Genomic DNA, 13,943 nt, shown 5'->3' with positions numbered 1-13,943 from the left:
AGTTACTCTGATTTATCAGAGAAAACCGCTGAATCATTGGTTACAAGTAGTAACCTTTACATTCTCATAACCTTTACAGTCTTGGAGAATCATCAAGAATATAGACCTTCTAGAGATGTTAGTTTAATCATAGTTATTTCGGAAACAAGTTATTATGAGTTAAATTACTAGTAATCATACCCCTTTCTACTTTTATTGTGCGAGTGCTGCCTTGTACCGCCATTAGCCTGCTCTTTTTTTGAAGCTAACAAGTTGTCTTTTACGTGCAAGTGGTATGGCTCTCTTTTAACACGTGATCAGTCGCGTATCCTTCCGACAGACTATCGTTGTTCCAGAAGATAATACTCGCAAATGGTGTGAATGAAGAGCCGAAAATTTGGTCCCTGAAATTGTCTCCCAGAAACGGAGATGGAACCACGAACCTTTGTGTTTGAAAATAGAGGTTGTGACTCCATGTCTTATTGTTTGAACCAAGAAATAAATGACTGAGAATACCTTTTCCAAGAGATCATTTACATCACCCCAATTATACGATTATAGATGCGATACGCGGTATTCAGAAGTTCGGGAACCCTGTTTTTCCTCATTGTTAAAATTCTGGAATTGGTAATCACGCGGAACTGACCCTGCTGTATAATTAGTATGTCTGCATACAAGTTACACTTCATCTTATTATCTTTCATATTTCTTATAAGTTGCGGCCACATGTCCTAAGTCGGTCTCTGTTTGGTGTTTTTGTTGGTTAAGAGATCATCTAAAGTACCAATCACGCAAGTGCGAATATATTTGGCTTTAAAGTATTAGTTCATCTTCCCCATCATGGTATGATCTCAGTGATCGAGAAAAACTCGAGTTTCCTCAAATCTTACGGGATCGATAGAGTAGACATCAACGCAGTGTATTATACATAGTACTTTGATCTCTTTGTTGTTGAATTCGGTAATCTTTTCCGTCCATAGTTTTATGAAAATGCTTGACTTGAATATGGAATGAAAAGCAACCTGGATCATCACAACTTCTTGGTCTTGGGCGGCACTTAGTCATATTGGCAAGTAAAACATAAATGATGCGAAGAATAAACGTGAATTCTTTATTTTGTTGAAACAGAACTGTAATTCAAGTTTCACTCAAACGAACAACGATCAAGCATCGTTTCTCGAATTTACGTCGAAATATTTTATCCGTTTAACAAACTTTTCTATAGAGACACCTAGACCGATTTGTACTTTTGTGAAGATGAGGTTTGTTAAACGGCTGACTAGATGAAGTCGGTTATATAGTGCATAGTTAACAACCTATGTTCTTTAACTCACATAGTTGCGAGTCGTTGTATTCTTATGTTGAGCATCGACTGCTTATTTGCAATAGGCGAGTGACTTATTTCAAAAAGACGCTTAGTTAACAACCCTAATGGACCCATCTTACGCACGGCTGTATTATATATACACATGGAAAAAAGTATTGCAGCACCTTGATTTTTTAAAACTTGAAAAATCAGCCTCTTTTTTTGGATGAAATATAATAAAATATGTGTAGGATATTATTGAAACATAGTTTATGATAACATTGGCAACCACAATTTTAATAACAAAATGTAGTGTTTTTTGTACAAAAAATGCATTTTTCAACTTTTACTGTAGTCGAACTTTACAATGTCAGGTATTTCAAAATTAATCTTCAGATGACTGTTCGCATCATGGTTGGTCGTTATACGCCAAAGAATTAGTACTTTGTGCGCAGCCTCCAATCAAACGAATTACCGCATCTCAACGTCTTTTGATTCCTGCCATGAATCGGCTAATAAAGTAATGTAAAGGTAGCAGCAACCATTTCTGATGAAGGGCATTGTTTATTTCATGATGTGTTTGAACTGGTGTGTCCTTTTGTGCACTTTCCGCCCAATAGTGTCCCAAATATGCTCGATATGGTTCAAATCCGGGCTACGATCTGGCCAAGGAAGATGAAACGAATTCCATTTGAACATTGGATCTTCCTCCAAGATGCTAATTTCCAATTTTGGCGAGCTCTGCACTACATTTGATACGGATAACTGTGTGTCTGTTCGTAAGCAAACGTCCCTGAAATGGTCTTATCGCACAGTAACCAGTAGAGATGGTTCAATCTCGAACAATTATTGTTAAAAGGCTCCTGTATGCCCACCTCTCTCTTTTCAGGATTGTATTGTATGCAATGGGTTTCTTTCTGACTAAGCTTCATCATGCTTGATTTTCCCTAGCAGGTGGCATAGGGGGTCTTTTTGGTCTCGGATAGTCTTTTATATCGTGTATTGCCTAATTTTTATTCTCTAAACGACTTATAGTGCAATTGTCACAGCGACATTCCTGCCTCTCTCATGCTGATAATCTGCCATCTTGCTGCTGTTATGAGTTGTGGAGGACCTATTTCAAGGTGTCAATCACATAACTTTATAAACTTGGTTATTTAAAGTGTTGAAAACAATGAGGATGAAACACATGTTTTGCTGTGTACGGGTACAGTAGCTGCATGTGCAGATAAGAACTTATCGAGTCGATAATTATTGATCAAACTCAGGTGATATTTAAATAGTGTTTAACTAGTTCTATTTTAACAAATTATATCATAAAAAAATAAAGAGTGTTTTTTAATTTCAATTCCAATTTGGTTATATACCAGCTGCCATTCGCACTAAAGTTCTTTTTATCTTCGTCGTTTTCTTTTCGACATACCCTTGAAAAAGAAAATCAGCCAGTAATCAGCATTTTTTTATCAGTATTTACATAACACATTTTACAAACTCTTTTATCATGTTATTCGGATGGGGAAATTATGACTTTATATGACAAGAAATTGCAAATTAGTCTTTGCTGACTATGATATGTTTTTTTTGGTTTTCGCGTTCTTGTCTGACAGTTGAGTTTTTCATTAAAAGTTTTTAGTTCCTTTCGACAAAATTGAACATAGCATTATTCTTACTACATTTGTATAAACTTCAAGATTATAATTATTTTTTTTAAAACCGGTTTTTTTCTAAAGTGAATATTGATCAATATTTTCGAAGGGTTAAATATTTCTCAGTGATGTCCTGCCATGGCTTTGTTTAAATTTGTTTGTTAGCTTTTTGTTCATGAATTTTTGTCTCTAATATTTAATTAACTATGCATTTGTATTCAGATGTTGCAGATCAAATATATTCGTTCATTGTGTAATCATACGTTTTTTGATTGAGTTAAGTCTACCAATTGATATTTTATCGTGTGTTTTTCTATGTTGTGATGTTATGCTATTGTTTCAGAAAAAGGGAGAAGGTTTGGATCCATTAAAACGTTTAATCCCGCTGCAAATGTTTGCACCTGTCCTAAGTCAGGAATCTGATGTACAGTAGTTGTCGTTTGTTTATGTAATATATACGTGTTTCTCGTTTCTCGTTTTGCTTATATAGATTAGACCGTTGGTTTTCCCGTGCAAAAGAAGCGCCTGTTTCTCTTCTACAAGACCTATATAGTCATTCTCCGTGACACCCCTCATTATTTTTCTCTAGAAGCCCTGGAATAGGCCGACCCCCCTAATTTTTTGACATTTTTTTCGAATCTTGAGCTCTAGTTTCAGATTTTTGAACATAGCGCCCTTCGATACCTAGCGCAAAAGAAGCGCCTGTTTCTCCTCTAGAACCTATATAGTCATACCCCATGACACCCCTCATTATTTTTCTCTAGAACTCCTGGAATAGGCCGACCCTACCCCCATTTTTTGGACATTTTTTTCGAATTTTGAGCTCTAGTTTCAGATTTTTGAACATAGCGCCCTTCGATACCTAGTGCAAAAGAAGCGCCTGTTTCTCTTCTACAAGACCTATATAGTCATACCCCGTGACACCCCTCATTATTTTTCTCTAGAAGTCCTAGAATAGGCCGACCCCCCTAATTTTTGAATTTTTTTTCAAATTTTGAGCTCTAGTTTCAGATTTTTGAACATAGCACCCTTCGATACCTAGCGCAAAAGAAGCGCCTGTTTCTCCTCTACAAGACCTATATAGTCATTCCCCGTGACACCCCTCATTATTTTTCTCTAGAAGTCCTAGAATAGGCCGACCCCCCTATTTTTTTGACATTTTTTTCAAATTTTGAGCTCTAGTTTCAGATTTTTGAACATATCGCCCTTCGATACCTAGTGCAAATGAAGCGCCTGTTTCTCTTCTACAAGACCTATATAGTCATACCCCGTGACACCCCTCATTATTTTTCTCTAGAAGTCCTAGAATAGGCCGACCCCCCTAATTTTTTGACATTTTTTTCAAATTTTGAGCTCTAGTTTCAGATTTTTTAACATAGCGCCCTTCGATACCTAGTGCAAAAGAAGCACCGGTTTCTCCTTTACAAGACCTATATAGTCATACCCCGTGACACCCCTCATTATTTTTCTCTAGAAGTCCTAGAATAGGCCGACCCCCCTAATTTTTGACATTTTTTTCAAATTTTGAGCTCTAGTTTCAGATTTTTGAACATAGCGCCCTTCGATACCTAGCGCAAAAGAAGCGCCTGTTTCTCCTCTACAAGACCTATATAGTCATTCCCCGTGACACCCCTCATTATTTTTCTCTAGAAATCCTAGAATAGGCCGACCCCCCTAATTTTTTGACATTTTTTTCAAATTTTGAGCTCTAGTTTCAGATTTTTGAACATAGCGCCCTTCGATACCTAGCGCAAAAGAAGCGCCTGTTTCTCTTCTACAAGACCTATATAGTCATACTCCGTGACACCCCTCATTATTTTTCTCTAGAACTCCTGGAATAGGCCGACCCCTACCCCCATTTTTTGGACATTTTTTTCGAATTTTGAGCTCTAGTTTCAGATTTTTGAACATAGCGCCCTTCGATACATAGTGCAAAAGAAGCGCCTGTTTCTCTTCTACAAGACCTATATAGTCATTCTCCGTGACACCCCTCATCATTTTTCTCTAGAAGCCCTGGAATAGGCCGACCCCCCTAATTTTTTTACATTTTTTTCAAATTTTGAGCTCTAGTTTCAGATTTTTGAACATAGCGCCCTTCGATACCCAGCGCAAAAGAAACGCCTGTTTCTCCTCTACAAGACCTATATAGTCATACCCCGTGACACCCCTCATTATTTTTCTCTAGAACTCCTGGAATAGGCCGACCCTACCCCAATTTTTTGGACATTTTTTTCGAACTTTGAGCTCTAGTTTCAGATTTTTGAACATAGCGCCCTTCGATACTTAGTGCAAAAGAAGCGCCTGTTCTCCTCTACAAGACCTATATAGTCATACCCCGTGACACCCCTCATTATTTTTCTCTAGAAGTCCTAGAATAGGCCGACCCCCCTAATTTTTTGACATTTTTTTCAAATTTTGAGCTCTAGTTTCAGATTTTTGAACATAGCGCCCTTCGATACCTAGCGCAAAAGAAGCGCCTGTTTCTCCTCTACAAGACCTATATAGTCATACCCCGTGACACTCCTCATTATTTTTCTCTAGAAGTCCTAGAATAGGCCGACCCCCCTAATTTTTTGACATTTTTTTCAAATTTTGAGCTCTAGTTTCAGATTTTTGAACATAGCGCTCTTCGATACCTAGCGCAAAAGAAGCGCCCGTTTCTCCTCTTCAAGACCTATATAGTCATTCCCAGTGACACCCCTCATTATTTTTCTCTAGAAGTCCTAGAATAGGCCGACCCCCCTATTTTTTTGACATTTTTTTCAAATTTTGAGCTATAGTTTCAGATTGTTGAACATAACGCCCTTCTATACCTAGCGCAAAAGAAACGCCTGTTTCTCTTCTACAAGACCTATATAGTCATACCCCGTGACACCCCTCATTATTTTTCTCTAGAACTCCTGGAATAGGCCGACCCTACCCCCATTTTTTGGACATTTTTTTCGAACTTTGAGCTCTAGTTTCAGATTTTTGAACATAGCGCCCTTCGATACTTAGTGCAAAAGAAGCGCCTGTTTCTCCTCTACAAGACATATATAGTCATACCCCGTGACACCCCTCATTATTTTTCTCTAGAAGTCCTAGAATAGGCCGACCCCCCTAATTTTTGACATTTTTTTCAAATTTTGAGCTCTAGTTTCAGATTTTTGAACATAGCGCCCTTCGATACCTAGCGCAAAAGAAGCGCCTGTTTCTCCTCTACAAGACCTATATAGTCATTCCCCGTGACACCCCTCATTATTTTTCTCTAGAAATCCTAGAATAGGCCGACCCCCCTAATTTTTTGACATTTTTTTCAAATTTTGAGCTCTAGTTTCAGATTTTTGAACATAGCGCCCTTCGATACCTAGCGCAAAAGAAGCGCCTGTTTCTCCTCTACAAGACCTATATAGTCGTTCTCCGTGACACCCCTCATCATTTTTCTCTAGAAGCCCTGGAATAGGCCGACCCCCCTAATTTTTTGGACATTTTTTTCAAATTTTGAGCTCTAGTTTCAGATTTTTGAACATAGCGCCCTTCGATACCTAGCGCAAAAGAAGCGCCTGTTTCTCCTCTACAAGACCTATATAGTCGTTCTCCGTGACACCCCTCATCATTTTTCTCTAGAAGCCCTGGAATAGGCCGACCCCCCTAATTTTTTTACATTTTTTTCAAATTTTGAGCTCTAGTTTCAGATTTTTGAACATAGCGCCCTTCGATACCTAGCGCAAAAGAAACGCCTGTTTCTCTTCTACAAGACCTATATAGTCATACCCCGTGACACCCCTCATTATTTTTCTCTAGAACTCATGGAATAGGCCGACCCTACCCCCATTTTTTGGACATTTGTTTCGAAATTTGAGCTCTAGTTTCAGATTTTTGAACATAGCGCCCTTCGATACTTAGTGCAAAAAAAGCGCCTGTTTCTCCTCTACAAGACATATATAGTCATACCCCGTGACACCCCTCATTATTTTTCTCTAGAAGTCCTAGAATAGGCCGACCCCCCTATTTTTTTGACATTTTTTTCAAATTTTGAGCTATAGTTTCAGATTGTTGAACATAACGCCCTTCTATACCTAGCGCAAAAGAAACGCCTGTTTCTCTTCTACAAGACCTATATAGTCATACCCCGTGACACCCCTCATTATTTTTCTCTAGAACTCCTGGAATAGGCCGACCCTACCCCCATTTTTTGGACATTTTTTTCGAACTTTGAGCTCTAGTTTCAGATTTTTGAACATAGCGCCCTTCGATACTTAGTGCAAAAGAAGCGTCATACCCCGTGACACCTCTCATTATTTTTCTCTAGAAGTCCTAGAATAGGCCGACCCCTCTAATTTTTTGACATTTTTTTCAAATTTTGAGCTCTAGTTTCAGATTTTTGAACATAGCGCCCTTCGATACCTAGCGCAAAAGAAGCGCCTGTTTCTCTTCTACAAGACCTATATAGTCATACTCCGTGACACTCCTCATTATTTTTCTCTAGAAGTCCTAGAATAGGCCGACCCCCCTAATTTTTTGACATTTTTTTCAAATTTTGAGCTCTAGTTTCAGACTTTTGAACATAGCGCCCTTCGATACCTAGCGCAAAAGAAGCGCCTGTTTCTCTTCTACAAGACCTATATAGTCATACTCCGTGACACCCCTCATTATTTTTCTCTAGAACTCCTGGAATAGGCCGACCCCTACCCCCATTTTTTGGACATTTTTTTCGAATTTTGAGCTCTAGTTTCAGATTTTTGAACATAGCGCCCTTCGATACATAGTGCAAAAGAAGCGCCTGTTTCTCTTCTACAAGACCTATATAGTCATTCTCCGTGACACCCCTCATCATTTTTCTCTAGAAGCCCTGGAATAGGCCGACCCCCCTAATTTTTTTACATTTTTTTCAAATTTTGAGCTCTAGTTTCAGATTTTTGAACATAGCGCCCTTCGATACCCAGCGCAAAAGAAACGCCTGTTTCTCCTCTACAAGACCTATATAGTCATACCCCGTGACACCCCTCATTATTTTTCTCTAGAACTCCTGGAATAGGCCGACCCTACCCCAATTTTTTGGACATTTTTTTCGAACTTTGAGCTCTAGTTTCAGATTTTTGAACATAGCGCCCTTCGATACTTAGTGCAAAAGAAGCGCCTGTTCTCCTCTACAAGACCTATATAGTCATACCCCGTGACACCCCTCATTATTTTTCTCTAGAAGTCCTAGAATAGGCCGACCCCCCTAATTTTTGGACATTTTTTTCAAATTTTGAGCTCTAGTTTCAGATTTTTGAACATAGCGCCCTTCGATACCTAGCGCAAAATAAGCGCCTGTTTCTCCTCTACAAGACCTATATAGTCATACCCCGTGACACTCCTCATTATTTTTCTCTAGAAGTCCTAGAATAGGCCGACCCCCCTAATTTTTTGACATTTTTTTCAAATTTTGAGCTCTAGTTTCAGATTTTTGAACATAGCGCTCTTCGATACCTAGCGCAAAAGAAGCGCCCGTTTCTCCTCTTCAAGACCTATATAGTCATTCCCAGTGACACCCCTCATTATTTTTCTCTAGAAGTCCTAGAATAGGCCGACCCCCCTATTTTTTTGACATTTTTTTCAAATTTTGAGCTATAGTTTCAGATTGTTGAACATAACGCCCTTCTATACCTAGCGCAAAAGAAACGCCTGTTTCTCTTCTACAAGACCTATATAGTCATACCCCGTGACACCCCTCATTATTTTTCTCTAGAACTCCTGGAATAGGCCGACCCTACCCCCATTTTTTGGACATTTTTTTCGAACTTTGAGCTCTAGTTTCAGATTTTTGAACATAGCGCCCTTCGATACTTAGTGCAAAAGAAGCGCCTGTTTCTCCTCTACAAGACATATATAGTCATACCCCGTGACACCCCTCATTATTTTTCTCTAGAAGTCCTAGAATAGGCCGTCCCCCCTAATTTTTTGACATTTTTTTCAAGTTTTGAGCTCTAGTTTCAGATTTTTGAACATAGCGCCCTTCGATACCTAGCGCAAAAGAAGCGCCTGTTTCTCCTCTACAAGACCTATATAGTCATACCCCGTGACACTCCTCATTATTTTTCTCTAGAAGTCCTAGAATAGGCCGACCCCCCTAATTTTTTGACATTTTTTTCAAATTTTGAGCTCTAGTTTCAGATTTTTGAACATAGCGCTCTTCGATACCTAGCGCAAAAGAAGCGCCTGTTTCTCCTCTACAAGACCTATATAGTCATACCCCGTGACATCCCTCATTATTTTTCTCTAGAACTCCTGGAATAGGCCAACCCTACCCCCATTTTTTGGATATTTTTTTCGAATTTTGAGCTCTAGTTTCAGATTTTTGAACATAGCGCCCTTCGATACCTAGCGCAAAAGAAGCGCCTGTTTCTCTTCTACAAGACCTATATAGTCATACCCCGTGACACCCCTCATTATTTTTCTCTAGAACTCCTGGAATAGGCCGACCCCTACCCCCATTTTTTGGACATTTTTTTCGAATTTTGAGCTCTAGTTTCAGATTTTTTAACATAGCGCCCTTCGATACATAGTGCAAAAGAAGCGCCTGTTTCTCTTCTACAAGACCTATATAGTCATACCCCGTGACACCCCTCATCATTTTTCTCTAGAAGCCCTGGAATAGGCCGACCCCCCTAATTTTTTTACAGTTTTTTCAAATTTTGAGCTCTAGTTTCAGATTTTTGAACATAGCGCCCTTCGATACCTAGCGCAAAAGAAACGCCTGTTTCTCTTCTACAAGACCTATATAGTCATACCCCGTGACACCCCTCATTATTTTTCTCTAGAACTCCTGGAATAGGCCGACCCTACCCCCATTTTTTGGACACTTTTTTCGAATTTTGAGCTCTAGTTTCAGATTTTTGAACATAGCGCCCTTCGATACTTAGTGCAAAAGAAGCGCCTGTTTCTCCTCTACAAGACATATATAGTCATACCCCGTGACACCCCTCATTATTTTTCTCTAGAAGTCCTAGAATAGGCCGACCCCCCTAATTTTTTGACATTTTTTTCAAATTTTGAGCTCTAGTTTCAGATTTTTGAACATAGCGCTCTTCGATACCTAGCGCAAAAGAAGCGCCTGTTTCTCCTCTTCAAGACCTATATAGTCATTCCCCGTGACACCCCTCATTATTTTTCTCTAGAAGTCCTAGAATAGGCCGACCCCCCTATTTTTTTGACATTTTTTTCAAATTTTGAGCTATAGTTTCAGATTGTTGAACATAACGCCCTTCTATACCTAGCGCAAAAGAAACGCCTGTTTCTCTTCTACAAGACCTATATAGTCATACCCCGTGACACCCCTCATTATTTTTCTCTAGAACTCCTGGAATAGACCGACCCCTACCCCCATTTTTTGGACATTTTTTTCGAATTTTGAGCTCTAGTTTCAGATTTTTGAACATAGCGCCCTTCGATACATAGTGCAAAAGAAGCGCCTGTTTCTCTTCTACAAGACCTATATAGTCATTCTCCGTGACACCCCTCATCATTTTTCTCTAGAAGCCCTGGAATAGGCCGACCCCCCCTAAATTTTTTACATTTTTTTCAAATTTTGAGCTCTAGTTTCAGATTTTTGAACATAGCGCCCTTCGATACCTAGCGCAAAAGAAACGCCTGTTTCTCTTCTACAAGACCTATATAGTCATACCCCGTGACACCCCTCATTATTTTTCTCTAGAACTCCTGGAATAGGCCGACCCTACCCCCATTTTTTGGACATTTTTTTCGAACTTTGAGCTCTAGTTTCAGATTTTTGAACATAGCGCCCTTCGATACTTAGTGCAAAAGAAGCGCCTGTTTCTCCTCTACAAGACATATATAGTCATACCCCGTGACACCCCTCATTATTTTTCTCTAGAAGTCCTAGATTAGGCCGACCCCCCTAATTTTTTGACATTTTTTTCAAATTTTGAGCTCTAGTTTCAGATTTTTGAACATAGCGCCCTTCGATACCTAGCGCAAAAGAAGCGCCTGTTTCTCCTCTACAAGACCTATATAGTCATACCCCGTGACACTCCTCATTATTTTTCTCTAGAAGTCCTAGAATAGGCCGACCCCCCTAATTTTTTGACATTTTTTTCAAATTTTGAGCTCTAGTTTCAGATTTTTGAACATAGCGCTCTTCGATACCTAGCGCAAAAGAAGCGCCTGTTTCTCCTCTTCAAGACCTATATAGTCATTCCCCGTGACCCCCCTCATTATTTTTCTCTAGAAGTCCTAGAATAGGCCGACCCCCCTATTTTTTTGACATTTTTTTCAAATTTTGAGCTATAGTTTCAGATTGTTGAACATAACGCCCTTCTATACCTAGCGCAAAAGAAACGCCTGTTTCTCTTCTACAAGACCTATATAGTCATACCCCGTGACACCCCTCATTATTTTTCTCTAGAAGTCCTAGAATAGGCCGACCCCCCTATTTTTTTGACATTTTTTTCAAATTTTGAGCTCTAGTTTCAGATTTTTGAACATAGCGCCCTTCGATACCTAGCGCAAATACAAGACCTATATAGTCGTTCTCCGTGACACCCCTCATTAGTTTTCTCTAGAACTCCTGGAATAGGCCGACCCCCCTAATTTTTTGACATTTTTTTCGAATTTTGAGCTCTAGTTTCAGATTTTTGAACATAGCGCCCTTCTATACCTAGCGCAAAAGAAGCGCCTGTTTCTCCTCTACAAGACCTATATAGTCATACCCCGTGACACCCCTCATTATTTTTCTCTAGAAGTCCTAGAATAGGCCGACCCCCCTAATTTTTTGACATTTTTTTCAAATTTTGAGCTCTAGTTTCAGATTTTTGAACATAGCGCCCTTCGATACCTAGCGCAAAAGAAGCGCCTGTGTCTCTTCTACAAGACCTATATAGTCGTTCTCCGTGACACCCCTCATTAGTTTTCTCTAGAACTCCTGGAATAGGCCGACCCCCCTAATTTTTTGACATTTTTTTCGAATTTTGAGCTCTAGTTTCAGATTTTTGAACATAGCGCCCTTCGATACCTAGCGCAAAAGAAGCGCCTGTTTCTCTTCTACAAGACCTATATAGTCATACCCCGTGACACCCCTCATTATTTTTCTCTAGAACTCCCGGAATAGGCCAACCCTACCCCCATTTTTTGGATATTTTTTTCGAATTTTGAGCTCTAGTTTCAGATTTTTGAACATAGCGCCCTTCGATACCTAGCGCAAAAGAAGCGCCTGTTTCTCTTCTACAAGACCTATATAGTCATACCCCGTGACACCCCTCATTTTTTTTCTCTAGAACTCCTGGAATAGGCCGACCCTACCCCCATTTTTTGGACATTTTTTTCGAATTTTGAGCTCTAGTTTCAGATTTTTGAACATAGCGCCCTTCGATATATAGTGCAAAAGAAGCGTCTGTTTCTCCTCTACAAGACCTATATAGTCATTCTCCGTGACACCCCTCATTATTTTTCTCTAGAAGCCCTGGAATAGGCCGACCCCCCTAATTTTTTGACATTTTTTTTCAAATTTTGAGCTCTAGTTTCAGATTTTTGAACATAGCGCCCTTCGATACCTAGCGCAAAAGAAACGCCTGTTTCTCTTCTACAAGACCTATATAGTCATAACCTGTGACACCCCTCATTATTTTTCTCTAGAACTCCTGGAATAGGCCGATCCTACCCCCATTTTTTGAACATTTTTTTCGAACTTTGAGCTCTAGTTTCAGATTTTTGAACATAGCGCCCTTCGATACCTAGTGCAAAAGAAGCAACTGTTTCTCCTCTACAAGACCTATATAGTCATACCCCGTGACACCCCTCATTATTTTTCTCTAGAAGTCCTAGAATAGGCCGACCCCCCTAATTTTTTAACATTTTTTTCAAATTTTGAGCTCTAGTTTCAGATTTTTGAACATAGCGCCCTTCGATACCTAGCGCAAAAGAAGCGCCTGTTTCTTCTCTACAAGACCTATATAGTCATTCCCCGTGACACCCCTCATTATTTTTCTCTAGAAGCCCTGGAATAGGCCGACCCTCCTAATGTTTTGACATTTTTTTCAAATTTTGAGCTCTAGATTAAACAATGACATAAAAGGTGCTATATTTTACAGGGTAGGACTACTTTTACATACGTTCTAAATTGAAGAGGGTGCATAGGTGGCCCTACACCTACAAATAATCCGTTGATAGATGCATAGTTATTGTGGTACTGAATATCAGCCTAAAAAGTTATGCGACTTGTTTAATCAATAGATTGGATAAAAACCATTTCAAAATTGAGTTTAAATTGCTATATTTTAACTGATTTTCTGCCTTTTTAAATATTTTTTTATTTAACGGCCGTTGTTGTCTTATTCTGTTTTTTGGTTTCTCGATATATCGCCTTATTGTTCGCTGGCTTATTGTTCGCTAGCTATTGTTCGCTAGCTTCTGCCTGGTGGTTTATTTAACACTTAATAATTTCTAGATTGTATGCGGCAATTCTATATATGTGCGTTTGGAAAATCGGTGGTTCTTTCTGGCTACTTCGGGTACCTCCTCATGAAAAGCTAGGACAAGAGTGGTGAAATTGCGGTTACAATCAACTAACTATACTGTTCAATAAGTTTTCTTTCAGTATCGACCGTCATGACAAAGAAATTAACAACTATATGTCACCGTACGGCATTAAACAATGAGCATAGTCAGCAATAAAAGGCCCCAATTGACATATACGAGAAAACTAATGGCCTAATTTATGTACAAAAGAATGGACGAAAAACAAATATGTAACACAGCAACAAACGACAACCACTGAATTACAGAGTCCTGAATTTGTCCAGGTACATACAGAATGTGAGGGGGTTAGACTAGTTATTGCTTACAATGTTGACCATTATTATGCTGTCAAATATTGACCATATATTTAAAATATCGACCATATTCTTACAATATCGACCATATGATTACGATATCGACCATATGATTACGATATCGACCATATGCTTACAGTATCGACCATATGCTTACGCTAAGGGGGAAATGCTTACAATTAGAACCAAGATGCTTACAAT

At 39.2% G+C, this 13,943-nt stretch overlaps 1 protein-coding gene across 1 annotated transcript in view; it reads left to right on the top strand.

The window, feature by feature from the left end:
* The window catches only part of LOC143055308 (neo-calmodulin-like), a 33,646-nt gene that overhangs the window by 14,871 nt on the left and 4,832 nt on the right, over nt 1-13,943 (top strand). The gene's annotated exons all lie outside the window — the stretch shown is intronic.

Source organism: Mytilus galloprovincialis, chromosome 12, assembly GCF_965363235.1.
Source record: "Mytilus galloprovincialis chromosome 12, xbMytGall1.hap1.1, whole genome shotgun sequence".
Lineage (NCBI taxonomy): Eukaryota > Metazoa > Mollusca > Bivalvia > Mytilida > Mytilidae > Mytilus > Mytilus galloprovincialis.
Note: the sequence above shows the minus strand (reverse complement) of the source record. Positions and strands in the feature narration are given on the sequence as shown.